We start from the raw sequence: 9841 nt of genomic DNA on the forward strand, positions 1-9841 counted from the left end.
CCAGGCATGGTGGCTCAGACTTGTAATCTCAGTATTTGGAGGGAGAGGAACGAGGGTCAGGAATTCAAGGTTATTTTCAGATACATAGTGAGTTCAAGTTGTCTGTGAGGGTATTTCCCAAGGAGGGAAGCTCCATCTTGGATGTACTTGGTGTTAGCTGACAGTCGATTCCACTAGGGTTCCTCCCAGGGACCTAGCAACTGGTTATGTCATCACCTGCCGCTGGCACCAAGTGTGCCAGGTGTGGGCTGTGTATAAAAGGGCTGCCTGCTACTCCAGCGCTCTCTCTTTCTCTCTGTTCCCATGTTTTCTTTTTCTCTCTCTCTCTTTCCCCGTTTCTGTCCTTCTGTATGCCCTACCCTCTTCTCTGATGGCTTTGCTTCCGTCTGTCTGTCTGTCTGTCTGTCTGTCTGTCTGTCTACGTGTCTATCCTTCCGCCTCTACCCCTTCCTCAGGTCCTCATGTCCCTCCTATCCCCAATAAACCTCCTTTTACCTGATCTGTTGCATAACGTGATTTCATTGGCATGGCCTGTCAGTACAACCTCCCCCTCCCGCGCCCCNCCCCGCCCCGCCCCACCCCGTCCCTGCCCCACCCTGGCCCACTGCCTCATATTTTATAACATTTGGATTTATTACCACGGACTGGGCCCCCTTACTGAGAAAAGATCTGTGGGCCAGTCTCCATCTGTCTGCTTCCTGACTGTGGATGCAGTGTGACCTCAGTCTCCTGTCGCCATGCCTTTCTCGTTGTCCCTTTAAATTGTGAGCCAAAATGAGCTCTTCCTCCTTTCTCTGTTAGCATTTAGTTATTTTCACATCGTTTATTTATTTTGCATCTGTGTGTGCATGTGCAGGAGAGGATATGAGCTGCAGCACTCCTGTGGAGGCTGGGGGAGAACTTTCAGGAGGCCGTTCTCCTTTGCCACCGCGTGGGTGCTGGGGATTGAACTCGGGTTCTCAGGTTTCGCCTGGTTACCTGCACCCACTGAACCATATCGCCACGGCCCATTACCTTTCTTAGTTTGCCTTTATCAGGTTTTTTTGTTTGTTTCCTTTTGTTTTTATATAACAATAAGAAGAGTATAACCATGGACTGAGGATGTAGTTCAGTTGGTATTTTTACCTGGTACGCATGAAGCCTTGGGTTCAATTCCCAGTACCACATAAAATATAAAACCAAGTGTGGTAGCACTCTTATAATCCCACACTCAGGAGGCTGAGATAGGAGAATCTCACTTTTGAGGCAGAATTGAACGACATAGACAGACAAAACAAAACATGCCCCCCACCTACCGACCCAGGGACCAGCAAGATGGCTCAGCAGGTAAAGGTGTTTGCTGCTAAGCTGAATGGTCTCAGTTTGATCCCTGAGGCTCATGTGGTCTAAGAAGAGGACCAATTCCTATAAGATATCCTGTGACTTGCACATGAGTACTGTGGCTTATACATAGACAGTCAGACAGACAGACAGACAGGAGTAAATGTGTGCATTGCAAGCACAAGGACCTGAGGGTTTTTTTTTAAAGATTTATTATTTATTTATGTATTTATTTAATGTATGTGAGTACACCATAGCTGTACAGATGGTTGTGAGCCACCATGTGGTTGCTGGGATTTGAACTTGGGACCTTCAGAAGAGCAGTCAGTGTTCTTACCTGCTGAGCCATCTGGCCAGCCCGAACCTGAGTTTTATCCCCATACCCAAGTCCAAAAGCTGGGTGCTGTGGTGCTCAGTTGTATTTCCCATGCTGGGAAAGTGTAGCCAGGCAGATCTCTAGGGCATGCTGGCTAGCCAGCCTAGCAGAGCTGGTAAGAGCAACCCCACTGAGAAATACTGTCTCAAAAGGAATAAGATGGGTATTGCCTGCAGAATAATTCCAGAAGTTATCTTCTGATTTCCACATCTGTATGCACCCCCACCCATAGATATGGGCGCACATAAACACACACATAAAATAAACATGCCCCTCACCACCACCAAAACCAAAACATCAACAACAGTAACAACAACAACAACAAAGCCACAAGGACTCTCAGAGGAAATGAGGTGGCAGGTGATGCTGAACCAAAGGCTGGTTTCAGCCGGCTCCAAACTCATCCTTGGCATTCTGTCACTTTCTGATGACCTTTCACTCACTCTGGGGCCAGCTGCATCTGGCATAGGTGTGTGTCTCAATGCATCCTTTCTCAGTCCCACAGGATTCTGAAAAGATGCTGTCCCCAGGCACAGAGGTGTTTATAACATTGGAGTGCACGTTTTAGTTCAGAGGAATTCCTGACCGTAATGAGGGCAGAGGAAAGTATCTTAGAGACCTTGCTAAGCACAGAACCTTACTGTCCAGGGTTTCATGTATTCTTTTTTGTTCGTTTGTTTGTTTGGGAGGGGGTGGTTTTTCGAGACAGGGTTTCTCTGTGTAGCCCTGGCTGTCCTGGAACTCACTTTGTAGACCAGGCTGCTGGCCTCGAACTCAGAAATTCGCTTGCCTCTGCCTCCTGAGTGCTGGGATTAAAGGTGTGCTCCACCACGCCCGGTTCATGTATTAATGGAACAGTGGCTTAGGTAACTGTTGAGTCTGGAAGGAGACATGGCCCATATGGGGCTTGACACTCTCCTCTTTCTATTTTTCTCTGACACAAGCCCTCGTGGATGTAATGAATATTCTGGTGTGTCTTTTTAAACCGTAAATGCTGTGTGAGATCAAGAATTGCCTGGACTCGCCGGGCGTGGTGGCGCACGCCTTTAATCCCAGCACTCGGGAGGCAGAGGCAGGCGGATCTCTGAGTTCGAGGCCAGCCTGGTCTACAAAGTGAGTTCCAGGACAGCCAGGGCTACACAGAGAAACCCTGTCTCGAAAAACCANAAAAAAAAAAAAAAAAAGAATTGCCTGGACTCAAGTCAGGGTCAGGGATGTATTGCCAAGAGCTATCCTGTACTTTGGATAAAAAAAAAATTTACTACAATTGTGATTACAGTTCTATGGTAGAGTGCTTACCTAGAATAACTGAGGCCCTGGGTTCCACCACTAGTCCTAGAAAACAAACAAATACACACACACATACACAAAACACAACACAGACTTCAAGAAAGAGAAAATGAACATAATAAAGGTTATACAGAGATTAGAGTCTGGTGAACCAGGCCTATGTGCAGCAGAATTTGGGGTGCATGTTAGAAAGTGACAGGAAAAGAAGATGGTAAGCCAAATGTGAAGTTCTAGGCAATCCTAGCATGTGTAGCTTGAAACCAAGTGCCATGTTTATCATGACCTACTGACCTACTGACCTACTGACCTTCCAGCACTTAGAACGAACAGTGTCTAGCCAAGGAGAATGAGTGCAGGACGTGAGACACTGTGCTTGATAAACTGGGTACATCGCCCTGTGGGCGATGGGGGCTTCGAGCCTAAAGTCAGTTGCTAGCTACGTCAGTGCCTCTCAATGTCTCTTTCATGAGGCACATCAAGGACCTCTACAGGACTTTCTGTCACCGAACTCAAGCTTAGAAATCCCGGCGTGCTCAACCAGTGGCATTTAAACTAATAAGCACGGTGCATCAAGAGAGTCCATGCATGCACTAGACGGAAGTCAAGTGTGTGTTTGAGTCGAGTGTATGCAACATATGAGTGAACAGAAACAGAAAACATAACCTTTAGGAAGAGACAACAGGCAAATGCGAGCCACAGGAACGCAGAACATGCATTATTCATACTGCAAAACAAATCTGAGGCAAGACATGTCTATTTAGCTATTTACCTAAAGAAAACCACTACTGAACAACACAGGGACGGGCCAAATTTATAAGAAAAGTAGCAATCTGAGCTCTTCTTTTTCCTTCCTTCCTTCCTTTCTTCTTTTTCTTTTCCTCTTTTTTTAAAAAAAAGATTTATTTATTTATTATATGTAAGTACAAAGTAGCTATCTTCAGACACATCAGAAGAGGGAGTCAGATCTCGTTAAGGATGGCTTTAAGCCACCACGTGGTTGCTGGGAATTGAACTCAGGACCTCTGGAAGCAGTCAGTGCTCTTAACCGCTGAGCCATCTCTCCAGCCCCCCTCTTCTTCTTTCTCCTTCTCATCTTTTTCTCCTCCTCTTCCTCTTTCTCTTCCTCTTCCTCTTACTCCCCCTTCCTCCTCCTCCTCCTTCTCCTCCCCCTCTCTTCTTTGCAGAAAGCTCATGGTGGTCAAAATTGTCACACAGCCCAGGCTGCTTTTGAATTCCTGCTCCTTCTGCGCCGCCATTTCCAAGGGTTGGAGTCACAGGCATGTGCAACTATGCACAGACTCTTATAATATAAATAAAAATGGGGCTGGGATATAGTTAGTTGGCAAAGTACTTTCCCAGAAAGCATGAAGCCTTGGGTTCCATCACTGGCTGCTGAATAAACTGTGTGCCGATGGCACAGCCTATAAGTCCAGTACTGAGGAAGGGGCAGCTAGAAGAGCAAAAGTCTAGGGTTGTCCTCAGCTTTATAGCAATCTGGAGGCCATCTTAGACCACAATGCACCTTGCTTCCCAAAATGGGTAGTGGTAGTAGTGGGGAGGCTGGTGAGATGGCTCAGCATGTAAGAACACTAGCTGCTAGCTAAGTCTAACAACCTGGATTTTGCCCTCAGAACCCACACGGTGGGACGGTAAAGCTGATCAGAGACAAGTTGTCTCTGATCTCCACAATAGCTTCAGCATGCCCCGTGCCTCACAAAATTATAAATGTGAGGGCCTGGAGAGATGGCTCAGGGATTAAGAGCACTGGCTGAATTCCAGAGGACCCAGGTTCAATTCCCAGTACCCACATGGCAGCTCACAACTGTCTGCAACTCCTGTTCCAGGGGGGATCCGACATCGTCACACAGACATACATACAATCAAAACATCAATGTACATAAAATAAAAATTAATTAAAAAATAATAGTAGATGTAAGAAGGAGGGACTAATTTAAGAAACATGAGAAACGTAAGGGTGTTGGGCCAGAGAGATGGCTCAGAGGTCAGAGGGTAAAGGTGGTGACCTGAGTTCAAACTCCAGAACCCACATAAACAATGGAGGGAGAAAACCAAGTCTACAAAGCTGTCCTCTGGCCTCCACATACACTGAAGGCATGCATACACATGTAGGAGAAATCAAACCAGAAGACGAGGGACCAGCAGGAGCATGGTGAGGGCCATAAGGTGAGGGGGGCGTATGGCGGCAGTTTAATGTCTCAGATGCAAAAGGTATGATCAGAGATGTGAAGAGTCCTGAAAGAGGGCCCCGAGTCACAAGGGCTAAACAAACAGAGTTTGAATAGCCAGAGAGTCAACGAAGGAAGACCACAATCAAAACTGTGACGTCAAAGTACAAACCCAACAAGAAAATGTCTGAAAGTCTAGTGTGGTGGGGCATGCCTGTGACACCAGCACTTGGGAGGTGGGAGCAGAAAGATCAGGAGTTCAAGGCTAGCCTGGCTACATGATACCCTATCTCAAGGGAAAAAAAACTAAAAGAATTAAATTTCTACAGAACCTGACAATTACTTCTAAGAAGACAGTGGGGTTTGGTTTCCTTTCATCACTAACTTCCTGCAGGAGAAAAAGAACTCTTGAGAATGAAAAGATACGGTAAGTGCCCCCGCCCCGTTTCGCTATTGAAGAGACCCTGGCACTGCACAGTTTAGCTGACACATTTCCACACGCGTGACTGATGTGGGTTGAGCACTCAGCTCCTGACTCTCTTCCCCGTTTGCCTGCCCCACTCACCCTCACTATCCCAGCCACCTTAAAACAAGCAGTGGCAAAGAGTTACACAGCACAAAGCACACACCATGACTCGGCAGACTGGGCATCCATCCACGAGAGAGGTGAAAAGATCAAGAGAGTCTCAGTTCTTCAGATGCCAAATTAACACTTGGAACTGTGCGGATCTTGACAGAAGAGAAAAACAACCATCTGCCGGCAGCTCCTGACAAGTATGGTGTTCCTGTAGCTCACGGTCATCTCTGTTACAGAAGACGTGTGGTTTACAGCGATACCGGCTAACTTTGTTCCTGGTTTTAGAGATGGGCACATGACTAAGGAGGGCCTAAGCTAGTTCACATAGAACACTCCATTAAAGACAGTGATCTTTTCAGTATTAAGCCCAAGAGGTGCGTCAGGACAACTAGAGCTAAAGAAATCCACTCTGCAAAACATCTGTGCCCTGGAAAGAGAAGAACAAGTCTCTTTTCCTGCGAAAATTGATCAATACATGGTATATGGCTAGAGCAATGGCAGCCTCTTGGCTCCTTGAGGTTCTCTCCCGAGGCCCGATGCAGCATAACGAAAGCGGAAGCCACAGATGAAAGGAAATTGTTCTAATGACATGGTTTGAGTCATTTGAGCCTTCTCAGGAGTTGGCACTGCCACTGGGTTTCTATGTGTGTGAGCTCATACATTTCCTCTAATGAAGCTAATTTAGGTTTGGGTTTTCTGTAGCATGAAACAACAGGATCTATAGATTTACCGTGCCCGTCAAAGATGGCGCTACCAATTTATTTACCGTTCCACATGACCTTCTTGTGGTTCTACTGATAAGCTTCTCCTCAATAGGTGAGTGTGGCCACACCTCTTAAGAAGGCCAGGCCCCAGGTTGCTGTAACCAGTGTAGTATTTGACCCTCTGAGGCTCCAGAGGCTTCACTATCCTATCACTTGGGGACCACTGCCACCAAAACTCAACTCATATTGTCAGGAAACTGTTTGACAAGGACATGAGCAGAAGGTGTCACCAATAGTCCCGGGTAAGGTCTCAGCTGACAGCCGCAGTAAGTCAGGAGATATAAGTGAGGGAACCCTGAGGAGGTTCCAGACCCCAGTCTTCGAGTCCTCCCAGGCAGCATGGAGCAGAGGTAAGCCGTTGTAGCTGTGTGACTCATCTAATACCCCATGCTACAGGAGGTATGAAGTAAAATAAATACCAGCGATTGTTTTAATGCACCTCACATTGGGGAGCAATTTCTTCCACAGCAATAAATTAGCTAATACATAACCCTAATAGATACAATTGGTATTCTACATTAAACTGTTCTCAGAATAGTGGAGGGCTGGGAGCATAGATAGAGGGGGGGCCTGCTTAGCATCAGGCCCTGGGTTCAATTCCAGCTGCATAAAATTGGGAGTGGTGGTATACACCGGTGGTATATATCAGTAATCCCAGATCTTGGTAGGATCATCAGTGTCCCTGCAGTACACACATAAGTTAAATAAATAAATAAATAAATAAATAAATAAATAAATAAATAAATAAATAAATAAGAAACAAAAAACCCATGGTAGACTGCTCTTGAGGAATGTCACCTAAGTTTGACCTCTTGCTTCCACAGGCACACATATGTACAAAGACATGTGTGCAAACATGCTCGCTCTCTCTCTCTCTCTCTCTCTCTCTCACACACACACACACACACACACACACGCACACACAGCAAAAAGTTCTCTTACCCCACTTATATACCCACCCTCTCTACCTCCCAGAAAATAGCTGCTCTGACTTCTGATCTGTTGTACCCTTTTGAGTGTCCTGACAATGGAATCCTGCAGAGCCAGTCTTGGGCATGCTGCCCTCACCCGGCATGGCTTTTTGACTAGTGTGCATTTGCAAGAGATCATAGTTTCTTTTCAGGGTGAGTAGTGTTTCATTGTGTGAATATGTTTATCCATGTCCTAACTATGGTAAAGAAATATGAACATCATTCAACATTGTGAGGGTGTGGTGGTTTGAATATGTTTGGCCCATGGGAAGTGGCACCATAAGGAGGTGTGGCCTTGTTGGAGGAAGTGTGTCACTGTGTAGGCAGGCTTTGAGGGCTCTTAGTGTTCAAGCTCCACCTAGTTCAGAAGAAAGCCTCCTCCTAGCTGCCTGCAGAACAGAGTCTCTCCTGGTTGCCTTTGGATCAAGATGTAGAACTCTTGGCTTCTCCAGCACCATGTCTGCCTGCCTGCTGCCATGCTTCCTACCGTGATGAGAATGAACTGAAGCTCTGAAGCTGTAAGCTGAGTCTAATTAAATGTTTGCCTTTATAAGAGTTGCCTTGCTCATGGTGTCTGTTCACAGCAATAAAATCCTAACTAAGACAGAGGAATGTGTTCATATTTCCTGGGAGGGTGACTGCTAAGTTACTGGGTAAGAAAATGTTTAAGTTCATTAGAACTACTTAAAAGTTTATCTAAGTAGTCTTAATCTTGTGTTCCTCTCAGCAGCACAGGAGCATGCTGGTTACTCTACATTTGCCAGGATTTGGTATGGTTACTCTTTTGGTATGATCAGCAGAACTTGCTGATGATTATAAGTGTTCATCCTGATGAGTATCTTTTCTTTCATCTCTGCTTCCCTAGTCTGCTTCCAGGTCACTCTCTGTGGGATAGGGAGTAAACAGCAGTGTTAGGGTTTAGATTGGGCATTTGTGGGAGCCTGGTGGTGCTATCATGTGGTGGAGTTGTAAGGTCACTGGGCTTGTCAGTGTGCCACCATGTCTGTGACTTCACAGTTGAATGGGTCACTAGGAGGGTGTGGCTCACCGAACGCACAGTTTGGAGGGTGTGTCTACTCTCTGTTTTCTTCTCTCTCTGATTCCTGTCCACCATAAAGTGGGTCAGCTTGCTCCCTGCCATGTTGCCTATCCAGGAATTCTGCTTCCTCACTCCAGAGGCTCAGAAGCAATGGAGGCACCTCTCCATAGATTGATATCTATGAGTCAAACTATGTCTTTCTGGGGCTGGAGAAATTTCCCAGTAGTTAAGAGCAGTTGTGTTCTTGCAGTGGACCCAGGTCTAATTTTCAATTTTACATAGTGAGCTCACAACCTTCTCTAACTCCAGCTGCAGGAGATCCACACCCTTTTCTGGCCTCCTAGGGTACCGGGCATGCATGCGGTACACATGCATACATGCAGGTGAACACTCATAATATAAAATAAAAATAACTTCTTAAGTGTGTTCTGCTCATGCAGAGGGCTTGAGTTTCTAGCACCGAAGCTGGGTGGCTGACAACTGCCGGTAACTCCATCTTCAGGGGATTTAACACCCTCTTCTGACTTCCACTAGCACCTGTGCATACCAACTGTTAAGAAATACAGTGTGGGGTCAACCGGAAGTAGCTGGAATCACCGTCAGCCTGAGCTACTGACAGGATCCTGAGGTTCAAAGAGGGGGCAGCCATGGAGTTGGGCAAACTGCTGTACAACAAGTCGGAGTACATCTGGGAACAAAGGTAGTCGCCAGTCTGTTTTGTGTGGAAGCCAGAACATCGTCCTCAATGGCAAGAGCATTATAATGAATGACTGTATCATCTGAGGAGACCTGGCAAATGTAAGAGCTGGACGTCACTGTGTCGTGAAAAGCCGTAGTGTCATAGGCCACCATTCAAAAAAATTCAGCAAAGGTGTTGCATTCTTTCCTCTGCATATTGGGGATCATGTCTTTATTGAGGAAGACTGTGTGGTCAACGCTGCCCAGACTGGTTCTTATGTTCACGTTGGGAAGAACTGTGTGATTGGGCGCTGTTGTGTATTGAAAGACTGCTGCAAAATTCTCAACCATACAGTATTACCCCCAGAAACTGTGGTCCCCCCATTCACTGTCTTCTCCGGCTGCCCAGGACTCTTCTCTGGGGAGCTCCCAGAGTGCACACAGGAGCTGAGGATTGACGTCACCAAAAGCTACTGCCAGAAGCTCCTACCCCTAGCACAAGCCTAATGTCTCAGCTTCACATCTTTAATTCTTTTGAACTCTAAGACGAACCTGGAGATAAAGAGAGCAGCCAGTGACTACAAGAGCTGTCCTGTTTTTGACAACTTCTACTCTCCCGTTGTTGGCTTTTTTTTTTTTT

The 9841-nt window shown here is 46.3% G+C and overlaps 1 pseudogene; it reads left to right on the plus strand.

Moving 5' to 3' along the window:
* The first annotated feature begins 9170 nt into the window (after positions 1–9170).
* Positions 9171–9708, plus strand: LOC110293300 (annotated as a pseudogene).
* The last annotated feature ends 133 nt before the right edge of the window (positions 9709–9841 follow it).

The sequence above is a fragment of the Mus caroli genome, chromosome 4 (genome assembly GCF_900094665.2).
Source record: "Mus caroli chromosome 4, CAROLI_EIJ_v1.1, whole genome shotgun sequence".
Taxonomy (NCBI): Eukaryota; Metazoa; Chordata; class Mammalia; order Rodentia; family Muridae; genus Mus; species Mus caroli.